The sequence below is a fragment of the Vicia villosa genome, linkage group LG2 (genome assembly GCF_029867415.1).
Source record: "Vicia villosa cultivar HV-30 ecotype Madison, WI linkage group LG2, Vvil1.0, whole genome shotgun sequence".
NCBI lineage: Eukaryota > Viridiplantae > Streptophyta > Magnoliopsida > Fabales > Fabaceae > Vicia > Vicia villosa.
Window position 1 is genome coordinate 104695345 of NC_081181.1, and position 20987 is coordinate 104716331.

The following is a 20987-nucleotide window of genomic DNA, read 5'->3' on the forward strand; positions in this document are numbered from 1 at the left end:
CTAAAGCACAATCTTCTTAGTATTAGCCAACTTTGTAACAAAGGCATCAAGATCAAGTTCACTAAAGATGAATGCTTGATAGAATATGAAGTCACACATGAGGTTAAATTTAAAGGTAAAAGAGTTAATAACATAGTAATGATTTCTCTTGATGATTTATCTTTGAAAGTAAAATGTCTCATGGTGAACAATAACGACTCATGGCTTTGGCACAAAATAATTGCTCATATTCATATGGAACATTTGAATAAACTAATCAAGCATGATCTTGTAATTGGATTGCCTAAGATAAAGTTTGTCAAAGATAGACTTTGTGATGCATGTCAAAAAGGGTAACAAACAAAATCAACTTTCAAATCTAAGAATGTGGTGTCCACTACAAGGCCACTACATTTGTTGCATATGGTCTTATTTGGTCCATCAAGAACAAGAAGCCTCGGATGTAATGTATATACTTTAGTTATTATTGACAATTTTTCTAGATACACTTGGACATTATTTTTAGTGTAGAAAAATGATGCATTCAAAGCATTCAAGAAATATGCAAAGCAAATTCAAAATGAGAAATCACTAACAATTGCCTCCATAAGAAGTGATCATGTTGGAGAATTTCAAAATACTTCTTTTGAAGAATTTTGTGGAGAACATGGAATATCTTCTAATTTCTCCGCACCAAGGACTCCTCAACAAACTGGAGTGGTGGAGAGAAAGAATAGGTCTCTTGTAGAACTTGCAAGAACGATGCTTAGCGATTCAAATCTTCCTAAGTACTTTTAGGCGGATGTGGTAAACACAACATGTTTTGTAAGTAATAGATTTAATATTAGACCTATCTTAAAGAAGACTCCATATGAACTTTTCAAGGGAAGGAAACCAAACATTGGTTACTTTCACATTTTCATATGTAAGTACTTTGTCTTAAACAATGACAAAGACAATCTTGGTAAGTTTGATGAAAAATCTGATGAAGGTATTTTTCTTGGCTATTCTCTTTCTAGTAAAGCTTTTAGAATATATAACAAAAGAACTTTAAAAATTGAAGAATCTATGCATGTATCTTTTGATGAATCTAACCCCTCCAAGGAGGATATTGTCAAGAAGAACCTATTCAAAAATAGTCAAATGTCAATGATCTACCTAAGGAAAGGGGAGTTCATAGAGATCATCCAATTGATAAAGTCATTAGCGATATTAGTCAAGGCGTTACAACAAGACTAAATCTTTAAAATGCATGTTTGAACACGGCGTTTGTTTCTCAAATTGAACCTTTCAAAGTTGATGAAGCCTTAGGAGATGACCAATGGATAGTTGTTATGCAAGAAGAGTTAAATCAATTAAAAAGGAATCATGTTGGGAACTTGTTCCTAGGCTAAGTAATAAACACATCATAGGTACCAGATGGGTGTTTAAGAACAAGCTTGATGAGAATGGTATAATTGTTCAAAACAGGCAATGTTGGTGCCTCAAGGGTATAATCAAGAAGAAGGAATCGACTTTGAAGAAACTTTCGCTCTAATTGCAAGGTTAGAAGCTATTCGTCCTTTATTTGCTTATGCTTGCTCATTAAATTCTCAGCTTTTTCAAATGGACGTCAAGAGCGCCCTCTTGAATGGATACATCAATGAAGAAGTCTATGTCAAACAACCCCCGGGCTTTGAAGACTTCAAGAATCCCTCACATGCCTTCAAGTTGAAAAAGGTTCTTTATGGTTTAAAGCAAGCACCGAGAGCATGGTATGATCGTCTTAGCAACTTTCTATGCAAAAAAGGTTTTGAAAAAGGTAAAGTTGACTGGACTTGTTTATAAAGAAAATAAAAAGGCATACTGTCATACCCCAAAATTTGCCCATACTATTTCTCCTATTCAAGCTCAAATCAACACACAAAGCTTCAAGACACACTCTCCTAAAACAAGGCTCAGAAACTAGGGTTTTATTATTCTGAAGGAAAATCAATGAATCAATGGTTCTAAGACATCCCATATGGCCTATGACACTCCACACTATCTCCATGACAAAATTCAGGGCTCAATTCAAAGAGTTGATCACTCAGTTGCTCATAAAGTCAACAGTCGACTGATTTGACCTAAAAGTCAACTGTGGTCAAAGTATAGTCAAAACTCCTGATTTTTTATCAACATCCTCATTTTGAAGTATCATTCACCATTTCATCAATAATTGATCATGGTTCATCAAGAAAAGATTAGAAATCAACAATTCCAAAAGTTTCTAAATTAGGGTTTTTTAGGAGAAAGTCAACTAAACTTTGACCAACCATAACTCTCACATGGAACATCCAAAATTTTCCATCCAAAGCTTGTTTTGAAGGAAATTGGATTCCATACAAATTTGTCTCTCACATGCCAAGTCTAAAAATGCTTCATTTGAGAGATATGGACCAAAACATTATAGGTCCTTTTCAAAAGTCAACAAAAAGTCACTTTTTTCAAAAGGACACACAAGGAGCATGGGAAATCACTTTGATATGAGACCAAAGACAATGGTTAGAGGACTCTCTAAGGTTTCTAAAAAGTCCTAGAACTCTTCCATATCTCAAAAATTGAGAGAGATAGGCCTTGTCAAAGTTGGACCATTTTGGAGGGAAAAATGTGAAGGAATTGAAATATTTTTGCAAATGGGCCCAAGTTGTTTTGATTCAATCTTGATCCATAAGTTATCTAAAGCCTAAAAATCAATTGCCACGAATTTACTTGAATTATGTGATTTATTATGAATTTTTATTCATATTAAAAGTAATTAAAAATCAAAATAAATCATATAATTGCAAGAAATTTGATTTGATTCTATTTTTAATCAATTCAATCATCATTTAAACACAATATTCATTACAAATTCGTGCAAGAGCAAAGTGGTGAAAAAAAGATTGAATTTGGCCAAAATTAGAAAGTTCCATAACTAAATTTCAATCATATTTTCTCTAATTGCAAATCAAAGATTCACAAAGATTCAAACCAGTTTTATTAACCTAATCTCTCCTCTATAAGTACATAAACAAAGTCAGATGCTAGGGTTACAATTCTTCTGCCCTCAAGAAGCCAAACCCGAGTGCAAAAAGTCAAAGAAAATTCCAAAGGGGTTTTTGAATTCAAAGCAAATTCAAGGCGTTCTAGGCATTCCAAAACGTTCCTGGAAGATCAGTGAAGAGATTCAAATTGATCTCAAAAGCTAACACTCTCCCAATCTTCCTCAATTCGCCACGGTTTGTCCAATTTTTCATAAGCTCGATTGCATAATTATACACTCTCTCATCAATTTACTGTTGCATATTCATGTTCATATTGATATACTGATTGATTCTGGATCTTTAATTGTGTTTTCACGCTTGTTTGAACAATATACCATAATTAGGGTTTTGAGGTTCGAAAGAGGGTTTTTGTCTAGAGGTAAAATTAAGCCAAAATTCTGGTAGCAATGATCTCGTGATCCCTGGACGATCCTGTTCGTCTAGTCGCGAACAATTTTGTTGCGTTTTGGACTGTTATTGATTTTCGCAGGTGTGGAAAGTGTGGATCTATTACAGCGCGTCTGCAAAAGTGGTGTAAAAAGTGAGTTGCAGGGTTTGAGTGGAGAAGACGATGAGTTGTCATCGTCCGATTGGTTGGTTTAAACTCGGTTTTGGCGCGCGCGCGTTGGGAAGACTCCTGGGATCCAATGCATTATGACGTACCATCATGCCATGCGCCATCAGCCTTGCTGCCATCCGATCATCTTCCAATTACATCCAACGCGCCTGGGAGCGCATGTGCATCATACACCTTCCTCGCGTGCCACACTGGATCAGCAGCTAAGTTTTCCAATTTTTTTTATTTTAATTACATAATTTCCTTTTAATTATTGATATCTATATGTATATATATATATATATATATGTTTTTCTATTTGTTTTTATTTGTAAAAACTATATACATATGTTTTCAAAAACTTTTTTTACTAATAATATTTATTTTTATTTAAATTATTTCTTTTATACATTTATTTATTTTCTTATATATATTTATTTATTTTCTTTTATTCTTTCCTTATTTGTTTGTTTATAATAAATAATATTTATTTTGTTTAAATTATTTTATTTTCTTAATATTATATATCTATTTATTTTAATTAGGTATTATATTTTTATATTTTCAATAATTCATACTTATTTTATTTAATTCATAAAAAATCAGAAAAAATATTTATTGCTTGATTTTATTTTCTTTCTTCGATTTAATTAATTAGGTTGCGAAACCAATAATTAATTAAATCGATTGCGTTGCTTTATTCAATTTACGCCCGAATCAGGGTTTACGAGGATTAGCCCTACACTGAAAATATTTCTTTTTCTGTGCCTTTTTTAGGGTTGACTTTTCAAATGCACTCCGACTACGCGCCACGGCAAAACAAAAGCTAAGTTCCATCCTTTTCTTATTTAAATTTTATTTTACCTTTTATTTATTTTTAGGGTTTGATTCCCGCCGTCAATGAATTCCTTCTACACTTACTTTTTCCTATTATATTTTCTATCAATTCTCAGATGATCAGGGTCAATGCTCAAGGCAAACCTTTGTCCGTCAACCTTCACCATTCGAAGCTAAGTGTCCTTTATCCTTTTTCTTTTATTACTATTTTTATTGCTTAGGGTTAACCGTACCTGATTTCTGAACTGATAATGCACTCATCTATGTTTTGTTTTTTCCCCTAATTTTCAGGGTTTGCCAACCGCCAAAGCTCGGATAGTCGGTAACCCTAAAACCTTAATCTTATTTAATTATTACTTGTTCAGACCTATTGCTCTATTGATCCCGCTGGTTTCATTCTCCCTTTCCCCCGCTGGTTTCTTTTTCCCTTTCCCCGTTATTGCTTTAATTATGCTGTTAATATTAATTGCTGTGGTTAGTAATCCTAGGGAGTGATAGCCCTGAATTGAATTAGAATCATTAATTTTACAAGATAATTTATTCTGAATCTGATCACGTGATTGTTGCACCCCAAAATTTGCCCTCTTAATTTAAGCTATAAGTTAATAACGATGTTTATTTCGTCGTTCAAAAATTGAAGAAACATAATAAAGAGTTCTTATGGTTTCGAAGAAGTGCGACGTGAAAATGGTTTAAACAGTGAAATTGCAAGAAAATTCACAAGTCTTATTCTGAAAGTGATATGAGCTGAATTCCCGTGAAGGCCCGACTGTTTCGACGATATCTACAATTTTCGTGTTCGGCTCGGAATCCAGTTATTTGAGGAAGGTCGTCAAATTGGCAAATTACTTGAGATTTTGCAGGGAAAATGGTGCTGAATGTAGGGTTTCGTGCCTCGGAAAATTCATATCTCACAATCCGCTAGTCGGATTCGCTTGAAAATTTAATTGGAGCTCCGTACCGTCATTACCAAGATTTCATGTGTTCAGACCGAAGGCTGATTATGCACCAAAAACTCCCAGCATTTTAAGGACCGTCGCGTTCTTTCGGTAAAAAAGGGTGTTTTCGAGTGTGTCGCACCGAGTTTGAAAATTCATAACTTCTTCGATTTTTATTGTACGAAGTCCATTCCGGCGGCAATCTCCTTGGAAATTTTGTTAGCTTCGATTCTTCGTCACACGTGCCAAGTCAGATTTTGTGCCGAAGACAGGGTTTCATCGAGTTCTTTGAGCGGTACGCGCAAAATTCTGCACAGTCGCACCAGATGAATCGGCGTTTCTCGTCATTCAAACGGGCGTATTTTCTTCGTCGCTTATCGGATTGAGATGATTCTCGCGGAGAAGAGTCACGAATTTGGTCATCTTCACAATGGCATTGGTTACGTTCCGAAATTCAGAGCCGAACCAAGTTTCCTTAAAAACGAGCCAAAATAAGACACACCGAGGGCAATTTGGATATTTCGCGTTGACGATATATAAACTTTTTGCTCTTCACAAATCAAGGGAGGACTCTCATAACTTCAATCTCACCCAAAAGATCAAAAACATTTTCTCTCAATTCTCTCTCAATTTTCTTGGATCAAAACCACAAAAACTCACAAAACTTCATCAATTCAAGATCAAATCTCAAGAACAAATGAAGATCAAAGCAAAAATCAAGATCTTCTCCTCCGAATGAAGTGTCGCGTCTCTCTCTCCCTATCAAAGGATCTCACGCGCCACTCTCTCCCTCACATATCTTGGATCTCGTTCGTGTTCGCGTCGTGTTCGCGTTCATCCGATCTCATTCTCTTCATTCGATCCGGTAAATTCACTACAAACCTTGCTAGATCATTGATTTCGTTGCTTAAATCAACATTGATCATGATGATTTTTGATTGTGGATGATGAATCTATGATAACTGATGATGATAATTGCTTGTTGATTGATTGATTTGTGTTGATCTTGATTATTTGATTGAATTTGAGATTTACCGTTGAATTGTTGATGATGCCACATGCGTGTTGCTTATGATCCAAGAAATTGCATGCTAAATGTTCGATGATTTGAATGTGTGAAGCATTTGTGCTTAATTTTGAGTTCTAGAATGTGATGATTGATTGTGGAATGATAATTCATGATGCCTACGCTAAATTGACGCCATTTGAGGTTTGATAACGATTACTCTTGATGATATAATCACAATGCTTACGATTCAATGCTTGCATGCTAATTGTTTGATGGAATGTTTAATTTTGCTCTTAAAGACCAATCAATTTTCTGAATAATGTGTTTGCTCTTGACTCATAGCATTGCATGTTTGATATTTGCTTGTATGCTGAACATTCATGAAGAATGGCATCATGTGTCCTTGCGAGAAAATTCAATTTTTGGCATTTGGCACTGTTAGGTCGACCCAGGATGAGTTTAGGTCGACCTAAAACCTTCATTTTTTTATTCTGGCACTGTTAGGTCGACCCAGGGTGATTTTTGGTCGACCTGGAGCTGTTTCTTTCGTTTCTGGACCTGTTAGGTCGACCTAGGTCGAAAGTAGGTCGACCTATTTTTGCTTCCTTTACTTCCTAACTTCAATCTTTCATATCTTTTTACTCGTAACTCCGATTTGCGCGTTCTTTATATCGTTGGAAAGCTTGTGAAACGTGCTATCTTGTGAGATGATTGGCATTGATTGATTGTGGTTTATTCATCTTTGTTTTCCCCTTGACATTTTGTTGTTCATTTCATATTTGCATTAGTTATGCATTTTCTTTTAGATTAGAATGCAATAACGCAATTCCGATTGCGATGTTTTGTTATCTCTAACTTGTGTGCTAGTGTGCAAGGCTTTTAGATAGTCACCAACCGGCGCTTATTGCTTGAGTGTTCCGCTTTACTTGTGGAACACGATTTCATTCACTCCTTTCGTGTTCTCATCTTGGAGACACGCTTCTATTACTTTATATCTGCTTGTTTGGTTTGCTTGTTCCTCTTGCAGGTGTATTGTGATTGTGCTCGACGCGCATGTCGACTCTTGTGTGCTTTCATGGCTAATCAGTGTGCTGACTATTTGCTTTTGCTTTGCTAGCTCGCTCGCGGGATCCTAGTTTCTTCTCTTTGCTTCACTTTAGTTTACGGATCATCATCCGTTTGGTATTGATTCCGTTTCATTTTACTTCTTCCCGCACTTTATCGCTTTCTCGCATCATCCTTTAACATGAGAAGTAGGACTTAGACATTCATCTGGCCAAGCCCTCAAAAGAGGCTCTGTTTTTGTTGGTGTGTTTACATTTGTGCTTTGCGGCAGGGAGTCACGGTGTAATAAGTCCTATATGGCACTCCGTTAAGTCCTCATGGAAGGCACGCGGAAAGGGTTAGCAATCAACCCCCGCCTAGTCTCATCGAGTCCATTTGGTATGCACACGCTACGCGTGGCTCGCTTCTGAACCAGCACAAGATCTTGTTATCGAGTATGTCAGGAAAAGGGGTCATTCAGCCGGACTCCCGCATTTCCTATAGCTCGCGTTGCTCGACGTTGATGCTCGGTGTACGCACGCACCGTTTTCCTTTCCGATCCGTGCCGACTTGGTTGCTGAGAGGGATCCGCTCCTCTTGTCTATAGCCCGGTCATTTTCGCGAGGTCTAATGCTTGGTTGACTCGGGTGATTCGCTCCCCTTGGCTATGGCGGGACCGCTTTTCTACCATTCGGCTAGTGCCGTTGGTTTGTTTGCTTTACGAGCGGAGCTCATTTGTGTGATATTATTGTTTGCCTTCCCTTCTTCCCCGTAGGTTGCTAGTTTAGTTTAGACTTGTACCCTTTGTATGATAACATTAGGTAGCAAGCTTTCCCCTTTAGCTTAGGCTTTCCTCATGCATTCTTTAAAACACAAACCACACTCTTTGATTTTCTTTTTTTTTTTAAGAGCTTGTTATTTCCGCTCCATTCCCAGCATAAGTCTCCAAAGATCGAGCAGCGGAGTGTGAGTGTAACATGTTCACCTAAAAAACACAAAACAAACAGAAACTAGTTTGCCGAGCTACGGTAGCTCTGATTCTGCAAAACAGATACGTAGGCAGCGGGGTAGGGCCCGTGCGAGCATAATCCTTTATTTTCCCTACATTCTGCATTCATTTTAGTCCAGATTAGCGTAGATTTGCTTACACACCCATAGATTTAGACACAGGCGTGGATACCATCAAGTACGATGGGCGCGAGGGGTGCTAATACATTCCCCTCGCATAACCGACTCCCTTACCCTCTTCTCTGGTCGTGAGACCGTCGTTTTGTTTTTGTGGTTTGCTGGCATTCCCTTCCTTTTCAGGATAAATATGTTAGTGGCGACTCTGTTAATTTTCGCGGTAGCGACAGTTGGCGACTCTGCTGGGGACGTCTCGACCTATTGCGGGTCCGGACTTAGCGAGTCGATCCTAGCGCTTGTGTGTTTATCTTTGGGTGTTTTACTGCTTTGCATATTTTACCTGTTTGCATTGCATTCTATGTGCGCTTTTACTTTTTTGCATCATATTCTGGACTGTCTGGATTTCTATCTGTGGGTGGGTGTTTCATGAGGTAAAAGACCCAATACACAGGTCATGAGTGATACCTTAGGAACTAGGACTAGAGTGGCCGTGACGGACAGAAGGCGTATGCCTGATTGATCTGATCACGTATCCACGGGCAGAGCTTGGTGGAATGAGGCAATATCGTATGATAACGCCTACATTCGATCCTCTGTTGGCTTTTCGACCTACCTTGGCCTAGATTTACCCGTGAGTGGGGCGGGAATCAATCATTGCTTAACAGGTACATTGATGGTGACTTTGGTTCTCGTTCGTGGGTTACCGCTGTTCTTGTTCGAGGGTTACCGTGGTTCTTGTTCGAGGGTTACCGTGGTTCTTGTTCGAGGGTTACCGTGGTTCTTGTTCGAGTGGTTTTGTTCCTGTTATGATGACTATGGTTCTGTTTCTATTGATTATGGCCCGTGATCTACGGGGAGTTCTGAATTGGTGCCGAACCTTTGAACCTGAGTCGGGTAACTTTGAGGAAATCCAGACATGTCCGGTGGGAGACATCAAAATTCCCACCACTTTGCATCATTGCATATTTACTTTCCAAAAAATGATGTACAAAAAATAACTAGCATACATGTTCCTTTCATTTTCAAGGAATCATATCTTTAAGTCTCGTTCCGAGCTTTTCCATCTTTTGCTTGCTAAAAAATCAAAACACGAGAATTCCTTGGAAATTAAATGAACATGGCATTGCATTCATATCATGCATCTCATACATCTCATGCATAACAGGTTGTAATACGGTGAACTGACTTTTTTATTTTCGCAAACAAAATGTTGCGGTGAGCAAGAGTCGCCACCGACTTTTATTTTATCCAAATATTAGGAAAGGCTAAAAGAACAGAAAAATACCTTTAAAAAGATTTTGAGTTTCTTTGTTACTTTTTGGGTGCAAGATCCTTGCCAAAACCGACCCCCTTGCATTCTGATTAACTGTGAATATATAGGTAAGTGATTCTAGGTTAACAAATTTGGACAAAATCCCTTTGAATCTCTTTTGCAAATTTGATTGGATCATGAATATGATCTTTCTAAAATTTGCTCTAATTTGCATCAATATTGTCCCAATCACCTCTCCACGAAATTTGCTTGCCAATACTGCTTTAATGTTGATTGGAATGGATCAATATGATTCCTCAAACAAAATCTTTGATTTTTCTTTTAATTATATCACTTTAAATCACTTTTTAAATGAAATAAAACTATATAAAATCAACTAAAAATCTTAAAATTCGTGGCAAGTGATTTGGATAACTTGGATAGCTTGTGGACCAAGATTAAGTCAAAAAAAGTTGGGTCCTTTTGCAAAAAATCCAAATTCTTTCACATTTTTCCCTCCAAAATAGTCCATCTTTGACAAGGCCTATCTCTCTCAATTTTTGAGGTATGGAAGTGTTTTAGGACTTTTTAGAAAACTTAAAGAGTCCTCTAACCAGTGTCTTTGGTCTCATGTCAAAATTATTTTCCATGCTCATTTTATGCCCTTTTGAAAAAAGTATCTTTTTATTGACTTTTGAAAAGGACCTATAATGTTTTGGTCCATATCTCTCAAATGAAGCATTTTTAGACTTGGCATGTGAGACACAATTTTGTAGAGAATCAAATTTCCTTCAAAATGAGCTTTGGGTGGAAAATTTCTGATGTTCCATGTGAGAGTTATGGGTGGTCAAAGTTTAGTTGACTTTTCCTATGCAAAACCCTAATTTAGAAACTTTTTGAATTGTTGATTTTTGATCTTTTCTTGGTGAACCATGATCAATTATTGATCAAATGGTGAATGATACTTCAATATGAGGGTCCTGACAAAAAATCAGGAGTTTTGACTTTGCTTTGACCACAGTTGACTTTTTAGGTCAACCAGTCGACTATTGACTTTCTGAACAATTGAGTGACCAATCCTTTGAGATGAGACTTGATAATTGTCATGGAGGTGATGTGAGATATATTGAGCCATATGAGATGCCTTGGAGCCATTGATTCACTGATTTTCCTTTGAATAAGCCAAACCCTAGTTTTAGAGCCTTGTGTAGGAGAATGTGCCTAGGAGCTTTCTGTATTGATTTGAATTTGTATAAGAGAAATAGTATGGGCAAATTTTGGGGTATGACAGTTTGGAATGGTTTTGATTTGAGTGTGATGTTTTTTGATTGATTATGAAGGATGATGATAGAGTGTGTTTCGATATGATGAAGGTGTCGTTTCTAAAAATGCATTGTTAGTGCATAAGGGTTCAAACGTTGATGGTGAGTTTTGTATGTGAAGGGAGAGTTTGGTGAATAGAGTTCATTCTTAGTGAAATAGGGTCTATGGAATGGCAAGAATTGGTTTCTGAAAAAGATCCAAAGAATAGTGTATGTGCTGTGGCTTTATGTGTGGAATAAGGGTTCACGGTTATGGATACATGAGAACTGAAAATATAGGGTTCAATTGTTGGTATCAGCCATCCCCTGTAAGGGTTTTCGTTGTTAGTTTATATAAGCAAGAAAGTTAGGTTAATGGAAAGTAAAGTATGGACCCTAATTTAAATAATTGAAAGCCCAAGAATTAAAACAAATAAAATAAATAACAAATATTAAAATAAAGATATTCAAAATTTAAACAATAAAAAAAGTCTAAAAGTAAAGTAAATAAAAGAAAGAAGAAAAAAAGTTAGTAAGTGGGATTTGAACCTGAGACCTCTCAGGTGTAAGCCTTACCTTTTTACCAGTCATGCCAACTTATTTATTCGACACCTAATGGCATTTGAAAATATATGGATATCATGCAAATATTGGCCATTTAAAAGATAAGAATAGTTTTAAAGTAAACCGTCGTATATTTTAAATAAGCAAAATTAATTAACGTCAAGGTGTCAGTAATACTAGACCAAAACTTTCGTAAGGACCAAGCTTAAAATAAAGCAGGCAAATTTTGGGGTATGACGCAGGTGTTCAGGATCGAGGATTTCTTATTCAGACTTGGTACTGACACTGGGTACAGACTCACAGACTCGACTTGCCATTGTTGTGTGCTTAAAGATCGGTCATGGAACTTTGTGGGTAAGAAAAACTCAGTGAGCACTTCGTGGATTATTTTTACAACCTTGCGGTTTCTGAAGCTCTTCGTCAGCAGCTAATCTCTTTTCTCTCATGGATTCAAGGAGTATGCTTTTAGCAACGACAAAAGAAGACCGAAAGACAAGTCTATCTGATTTTCATGTCTTATGCTCATTTGCTTCCATGCTTGCTTTATTTGCAACTGGTTAAGCTCCATACTGTGGGGATGTCTACATATTCTTTGCTTGATGACAATGACACTAGGTGTGGATTCTATCTTGGGGAACCTGGTTATGATGTTAGGATTTGCAATCTTTGAAGTTGCTTGGGGCTCCCGCATGAGGGATAAGAAAAACATTGTCTATCTTGAGCATTGCACCATTTGCATTGCTCGAATCCCTAAAGCACTTACAAATTCCGTGTGACTTCGCCAAAGTCTTCTGTCAGGCAATAATCAAGAGTGATCCGCAAGAGACACCTCTCATTCTCAAGGTTCTGCTTCATACTCTGAGTCACCTCCTCCTGGAGTTTCCTTGTCGCTAGCATTTTCTTATCAACAGAGACGGAAGAGAAACAAGTTGATGCACTCCCAGTGCCTTGTGTCCGAGTTACGTCCTTGCTTGTTGGAATTTAAGTTGGTTGCTTTGGATCTTTCCCACCACATATAGCTCTCCTGATTCCGATAACAATAGTCGGTGTGTTCCAATCCGGGGACACCTGATCATAATGTCAAGCCTTACAAGGTGTTGAGGTACAAAGAGTCTAGGACTTGCTCGATGCAAAGATGTTTGAGTTTATTTATAATGGTTTCCACTGGCTGATCCCATTTTATCTTCCGCAAGTAGAATGTTTGTTCTTCCTCGAGGAGTAACTCATGAGAATCACTTGCAACTTGTACTGCTAGAGGTTTCCTTCCTAACAACTGTTCCGTGTTTCAAGTGATGACTTGGATAGCCAAGCGTCAGAGGTTATTGTCGTTCGCTGATAGTAATACAAGTTTCCTCCATTCATGATGGTGTTTTCTGTTTCAGCATCTATATTTAGGGCTCCCGACCGAGGGATAAGCAAGACTCCGTGTTCTTGAGTTTGCATCATTGGCAGCTCAAATCCGTAAAGCATTCACAAACTCCAGTCGATATTTTTTAGGGCTCCCGACCGAGGGATAAGCAAGACGCCTTGTATCTTGAGTTTGCGCACCACTTGCCTGACTCAAATCCCTAAAACTGAGCACTTACAACTTCTGTATGGCCTCGCCGAAGTCTTCTTCAGATAAGTAATCTAAAGTGTTTTGACATAGTGCTTGGTGTGCTTTCCACTCTGGGGGCATTTGGTTATCTGATTGGAGATTGTCAGACATTCAAAGACAAGGTTCAAGACCTGATTGATTCAAAGGCTATCACATTCGCATTTGAAGGCCAGAATTGAAGTTCTCCTCCGACTCAGCGAATCTTTTGAAGCAATAAGTCCATACGGAGAGAATCTCCTCAACATTGGCAGTTCTTAAATCATCATGCATGTTCATGTTTAAGCTTTCTTGTTTTGTTCAATATTTGTTGCATGCAAAACTTGTTTGTTTTTGAACTATAATCATAATGCATTGGATATGTTTGTCTTGAAAAATCCATTCGCTTTTGCTCTTATATGTTTCTATATGCTTTTTGTGATACTTAACTCTTGCTACATAAAGCATGATAACTCCGAAGGGAGGATGATGAACATAATACCAAGAAACTCAAATGGTATGCTTTCGAGTAGAACCCTGTTGACGATGTACAGGCATTGTTTCAAATTCCCAAATACTGGAGATATAAGGGAGTGAAACCCTCGATAACCCCTCTGAGCCTTCGAAGTAGGAGTTTCTTTTCTGTTCATAAAAAACCCTTATTTTAACCCTGGGGCAGGGTAGTATTCAGTTAACCTGATCGAGCATTCAAAATTCGCCAGGAGCACACATCTAAGGATACAACAATGGTTATCCTTCAACATATCGAGGAAAGTCAAATCCACAACGATTATCTCTCACCTCAGGAGGTTAAGACATCATGATTATCCCTCACCTCAGGAGGTCGAGACCAACAGCAAGGCCGTGGTGGTTATCCCTCACATCAGGAGATCAAAGGATGATAATGCCATATTGGTAATTCTTCATCAATCAAGGACTCAGGAAGTCACAATCACTTCACACAAATCTGAGATTCAGGCATGGATACCATCGAGTACGATGGGCGTGAGGGGTGCTAATACCTTCCCCTCGCGTAACCGACTCCCTTACCCTCTTCTCTGGTCGTGAGACCGTCGTTTTGTTTTTGTGGTTTGCTGGCATTCCCTTCCTTTTCAGGATAAATATGTTAGTGGCGACTCTGTTAATTTTCACGGTAGCGACATGCACCCACGCACCTTTTTGGTAATCCCTCTTGTTGCCTTGTTGCCTGTTGCCTTGTTGCCTTGTGATTTTTTGCAGAATAGCCATGTCCCTCAAATACGAGGATACCTCAGCCATGTTGCCTCGATTAAGATCATAAGTCCCTAATGATGCTGCATTCAATACACTAATATGATCTCGTCCCTCGGAAGTTGCCTATGAAAGGCTGAGGTATCCTATGGTTGCCTGCGAAAGGCTATTTTGATCCTTCCCTTAGATTACATGCCTCTCTATGGCATGGGACAGTCTTATGGCGAACGGTATTGTGACGACCCTTCAACCTCCAAATGAAAGGCTTCCTGCCCTCTTATGGCATGGATAGACCCTTTCACCCTGAAAGGCTAAAAGAACTATTTTCTATATTATTAAGGTAATTGCTCCTAATTGCCTTGCTCTGGCTAAAATCCTTTTCTTATTCTTTCTCATAAACCTTCAAAATGGCTACGCTGATTTACGAGCTAAAGTCCTTATTTCTTCTTCTTCTACATTTCTGAACTTTTGGCTTCAAAACTAAAGAGTAAAGCAATTAAGAGCCCATGGAAAACCATGGATGCAAAGGGTGCCTTACACCTTCCCTTTGCATAATTACCCCCCGAACTCAGTTTTTATTTAAAAGGTTTTTCCTGTTCTTTTAGCCTTTCTGATATTTGGATAAAATAAAAGTCGGTGGCGACTCTTGCTTACCGCAACATTTCAATAAAGTCAGTTCACCGTCTTACAGAACTGGCGACTCTGCTGGGGATTTTTCGATAAAAGAGGGGTTACCTTAAAAGTTTAGGATTCACTTAAATGTTTTCTATTATTTGCTTCGTTTGTTTTATTTTTCAGGGGCGTTTTGGGAATTAAATGAGGGACGAATTCTATTCCCGGATTCAAGAACACTTAAGATTAGGAGTGGCATAGTCATGGCGACCTCTTTCACATATGTGGGAGATGAGTCAATATGAAGTTCTGTTAGCTGAAGATTTCGTTTGGGAAGAATATCCTTCGAAGGTTTGAAATTCGAAGGAAGATGGTTACTGATGACCATCTTTTGAGATAAAAAATGGCTACTGATGGCCATGTTCGAGAATGATGGTTTAAGTTGGAACGGAGACAGTTAGCACTGAAGCTAAATTCGAAAAGAATCATCTTTTGGGACTTAAACGTTTTTACGAAATATGTAAAGTACTGAAGCTTAGCGTACTTTCGTGGCATTATCGATTCTGATTACGTTGCCACGCGTCGAAAGAGGATTCAGGCGGGAGGATTTGAATTTCGAAGTAGTTTATATAACTGCAAAAAGACAGATGGCATCCCAAGGATTCTCGTGAGTAACGTGGCATCAGATTAGTGTAGGACCGTTAGGGTCAAATTTAGTATAAATAAGGGTCTTAATGTTAGGATTCCGTGTGTTCATTTTGTACAAATCACTCACATATTGCTCAAGTATCAAGTGTTAAAAGAATGAGTTTCGCTGAGAAATGTACGTATGACACCAACACCATTTTAAATACATTTGTATCTTTCTTTATTCAAGTATCTTTTGATATTATTGCATTTCGTTTACTTTCTGCCATTTACATTCCTGCACTCTTTATCTTCATTCTACTTAGTTTCGAAGCATTTACGTTTCTATACTTTAAGATTCTTGCACTTTACAGTTTTGTCTTATATTTTATCTTTATCTTACCCTTCGTTGATGTTATATTTACGTGTATAATGTCATACCCCAAAATTTGCCCATCTCATTTCATCTGAAAGGTACAAGAGATTAGAGGTCCTCCAAAAAAAAAGAGGTCAACAAGAAATACCTTTTAGGTCAAAGCTCATAACTTGAGCATGGAAGATCCAATCGAGGTGGAACCAAAAGGAGGTTTAAAAGGACTCATCAGGCTTTCTAAAAAGTCATGGAACATGGTTATATGGCAAAAAGTAAAGGAGAGGCAAGACTTAGAAGTTGGGCGATTTTTAAGATGTGCATAAAACCCTAATTGCTCAAAACTTGGTTTTTTAACTAATGGGCCTAGAATTTATATTTCAAATACATCCATGATATATATAAAGACCTATATACCCATCCCCACCCTTTCATGATTTTATTTTTATTTATATGGATTTTCATTCATTTAAATACCAAATAAATTTAGAAAAAATATCAAGACAAATGGATTAAATTATATGGATTTTCTTTTAATCACACAAGGGCTCAACAAATACCATAAGGAGGTCCAAATGTGGGGGAGGAGGTTTTTTAACCAAAATTAGAAGGGGTTTTCATGCATATTCATGCAAAAATATCAAGGGATTAAAACTCAATAATTCAAGCCCAATGATAACCCTAATACACCCATATATAAACTAAGAATATTCAGAAACAGAGGGAGGACGAAGTTGTGGCCGAGAGAGTTAGGGTTCCTAAGTTCAACATCACACATAAAATTGGAAAAAACGAATCATATAGGAGAGGCCTCATGAGAGCTTTTTAAAGTGTTCTATCTGATTCCAGAGGTGAGGAGAGGTAAGAGGAGTCCTTGGAACCAGCCCATGCTCGTCTCACAGTTATATATACGTCCAAGCTTTTTCTAAGAGATGTTCACCATCGATTTTAATTTTACAATTGGTTTCGATTAAAACTAACATCACTAACATGTTCATATGCTGTTTTAGAGATGATTTGGCTATTCATTCGCAAGGTTTAACGGTTGGACAGGTATTTGCCATTGTTAGGGCACGACTTCGGAGAAGCTTCGAACCGGCGGATACAAGCCGTTTCAGACCGCGAGGATCCTTCCATTGAATTCGTGGCATAAAGTTTAGTGAATCTGGGCTTTTGTTTCGCTGAATTTCGTTGAGTTTTGCAGGTTCTTGAAAAAGGGCAATCGGAAGGGATGACCGGAACTGTACAGTTCCGGTGGACTGAGTTTTGTGAAGATGATGATGCACGCGTGGAGGTCGCTGGTTGGCCCGTGGATAATGAGATCTGCGCGCGCAACGATTTCATTGGAGGGTCAACACGCAGACTTTCTCCCTCTCCATGTGATTGGCCGTCCCGAGAACCACTGGGCCCCATGCGGGCTCGTTTGACTATTTGCCAATTAACTTTATTTCTCTATTTAAGTCGTGCGTCCCATTACACTAACATCTAAAACAGCTAGCACAGTTGGTAAGCAAGAGGTGTGTATGATTCAAAGGGCGTGGGTTCGACCCTCAGCCCAACCAATGTTTTTCTCAATTTTCTTTGCAGATTCACACCCTCAGATCCAGCGCGCGCTGCTACCCTAGGCAACCAAGGTACATCCTCATCAATGCACCATTGGATCTCCTACAATCCTGATCTAACGTACACAAGATTGAAGGTTTACCATGGACCTCAAGGGCTTGCCACATAGGATTACTGCCAGGTTTCTTCATATATTTATTTTGTTACTTAATTGTTTAGATTTATTGTTAATTTAATTTAATTAATTTATAAAATTAGGATTAGGATATTAAAATAGGATTAGGCTAATGACTAGGGTTTAAGATTCCCCCGATTTATTTGATTATTTCGATTATTCGATTTAATTGAGTTAATTATTTAATTAATTTTAATCACAACAAGCCCCATAAAAGTTACCCACATATTAGGGTTCGCCCAATCCCATTGGCCACGTAGCCAAAGATATTAGGATTTAATTTATTATTCGTTCCGACTAAATCTATTGGTCGCAATGGTTAATAATCGATTAATTATTTAATCAAATCCAATAATTAAAATAATAATTATTTTGCTAAATGGTTTTAACCATCTTATTGGTTATGATGATTAGCATATTTCCCCTTATCAATTCGTTATTATTTGTAATCGAATCTATCGATTATGAGGGGTAACGATAAATTAATAAATTAATAATTAAAATACTTTAATTTGCTAAAAAGTGATAATCGAATCAATCGATTAGAATTGCCAGCAATCCTTTACTAATCTGTTAACTATGGTGATCGAATCTATTGATCATTGCAGTTAATAGTGCCATATCAAATCAGGGTTGTACGCCCAAATCTAAAAACACTAAACCACGATACTACGGATTTACATCCTTTCAAACACTGCGATGTTCACAACTACGCTAAGGTAATTCAAAATACCTTCGAACTTCGCATTTCAAAACAACTTCAAACAACCTCATACTAATTCAAAGGCGTACAACCCTGTCCCCGAACTACGTTGACTCTGATTCTCCATAAGGAGATACGTAGGCACTTGGCAACAAGGCGAGTCCCCTTCCTCCATATTCTAATCATGTTCAATTATTTGCCTTAACCCTATTAACTGTCTGTCATCTTTCTTTATAAACCTTGATCTTTGCTATGTTAGCCTTTAGGAAAGGATTGAGGGTGCCTAACACCTTCCCTCGACCTGAACATAGTATCTTACCCCGATCTCTAAACTGCGTAGGGTTTCCTATTCGCCCTTCAGAATAGGTGGCGACTCTCTAAGTTAAAATTTTAGGCAGGTTGCTACAGTTGGCAACTCTGCTGGGGAAAACTTAATAGTGAATACTATGCTCCTATAGGTTTTAGGTTTTGGCAGGGTTTAGGTTTGACAACTTTTTAGGGTTTGGCTAATTCGCCTTTTTTAGGGTTTGCAATTATTTTTTTTTTGTTTTTTGTCTAAAAAAATATTTAATTGTTTATAATATGTTTATATTTAATTGTTTTTGTTAATATATTTATATTTAATTGCCTAATTGTTATATTTTTATATACACTGCTGGCATTATGTTGTGTTAAAACCCTAAGTGTGGGGGTTAACTTTGAGATCAATAGGGGAGTATGAATCTCCTACGAGTCTCATTGATAACTCCACTCGGAGTGGGTTGAGTATTCGGAAATGTCCAAAACGAGACTTGACTTTGTTGAGGGCAGGACTGGATACTTGGCTGATCTCTCCGAGAACCTACCCCAAAAATTCGAACCTCATGGATAAAATGAGTTGTTCTAAAATCCGAGGAGACATAAAGTCTCGGAGGCTACGAACGACCCCATGAGACCTTCTAGAACCCCTATAAAAAGGTTGGCTCCCAAGAGCCGCTACGTCGAACCTATGAACCTAGGACTTTTGTACTTTTGTGCTTATTATATGTTTGCAATTCATATACTTCGAATATCTATGCGTTTTAATTTTGCAGGTATCCCTACGTGGTCCCTAGCCTATAGGGACTCTAACTTCTAAGACAACGTCTTTCCCACGAAGGACATCATCATCTATGCACTCCCTAGCCCTTAGGGATTTCCCTTTTATACCTTTGTATTTTTACAACTACGTGTCCTTCCCACGAAGGACATTTCTATTAACGCACGTCGATTGGCCTCTCGATGGCCATGAGATATAGGGACTGTCTCGAACGGTCACTCGGTGCTTGTTTCTACGAACCCCCTAGCCCATAGGGATCTTCTTTTACGTTCATGTGTTTCTACAACAACGTGTCCTTCTCCTGAAGGACATCCTCATTAACGCACGTCGATTGGCTTCACGATGGCCATGAGAGCTGGTAACTGTCTTGAACGGTAAACCCGTGTTTGTTCCCACGCACCCTCTAACTTGTAGGGTTTGGATTTCCGTTTATACATCTTTCATCCCTAACCTATAAGGGATTTCTCTTTATCCAATATCGTCCTTAGATAGGTTGTGTTCCACATAGAGAACCTTCCCATGAGGGTCAAATTCGTAAGTACATGTCGAACGACCTCTCGAAGGTCATGAGACTTGGTGACTGTCCTGAACGGTCATCAGCTGCTACTTTCCGCGTACCCCTTAGTCTAAGGGATTCCCATTGGTGTATTGTAATCTCAAGCTTGCGAGTATCTCATTAGAGTCTAATGTTATCCCTAAATCTGCACAGGCTATCCTTAGGATCATATCTACCGCACGTCCGCATTGCATTGCATACAAGGGGTCATAATAGACAAAAAATAAAGGAGTCCTTTGCATACGCGTGCATTCGCATTTTCATGCGTTCATACATTTACATTCACATTTGCATTTCTACCTTCGCCCGCACCCACACTTACCGTGCTAGCCGATTTCCCGAGACTCACAAAAAAAATTAAAAGGATTGTAGACTATGGAGAAAGGAGGATAAATTTTCGAGAACGAACTTGGTCTCACAAGGAGGAAAAAGGATGTCATTCACCATGCCAGACGCATGCCCACGCCTTGTCGTAACAGGATTGTGAATGCAACAAAGGTTATTATCGAGCAAGGATTAGTTCAACAACGAAGTTCCCTCATAGATACACTCAAGGGGTATCTAGTTATAAGGGGGTTCATCTACGAACATAGCAAACTTACAAGGACGCTCTACGATAACCTGGGGGCAAGGATTAATCCAACTAGGGCAATACCCTGAACAAAAATGCGTGACTATGATGGAGGGAATGCGACATATGCTAACTCCATACCAAGGGGCAAAAGGGCCATAGGTTTTTCTATCAATCTACAAACTTTGAAGGCTGCAAATGGTGTGGTGCTATCCTTTAAAAAAAAGCAAAAGAGGTTCAGTCAAAGGAAACTCATGAAGTTCCGATTCGACGAAAACCC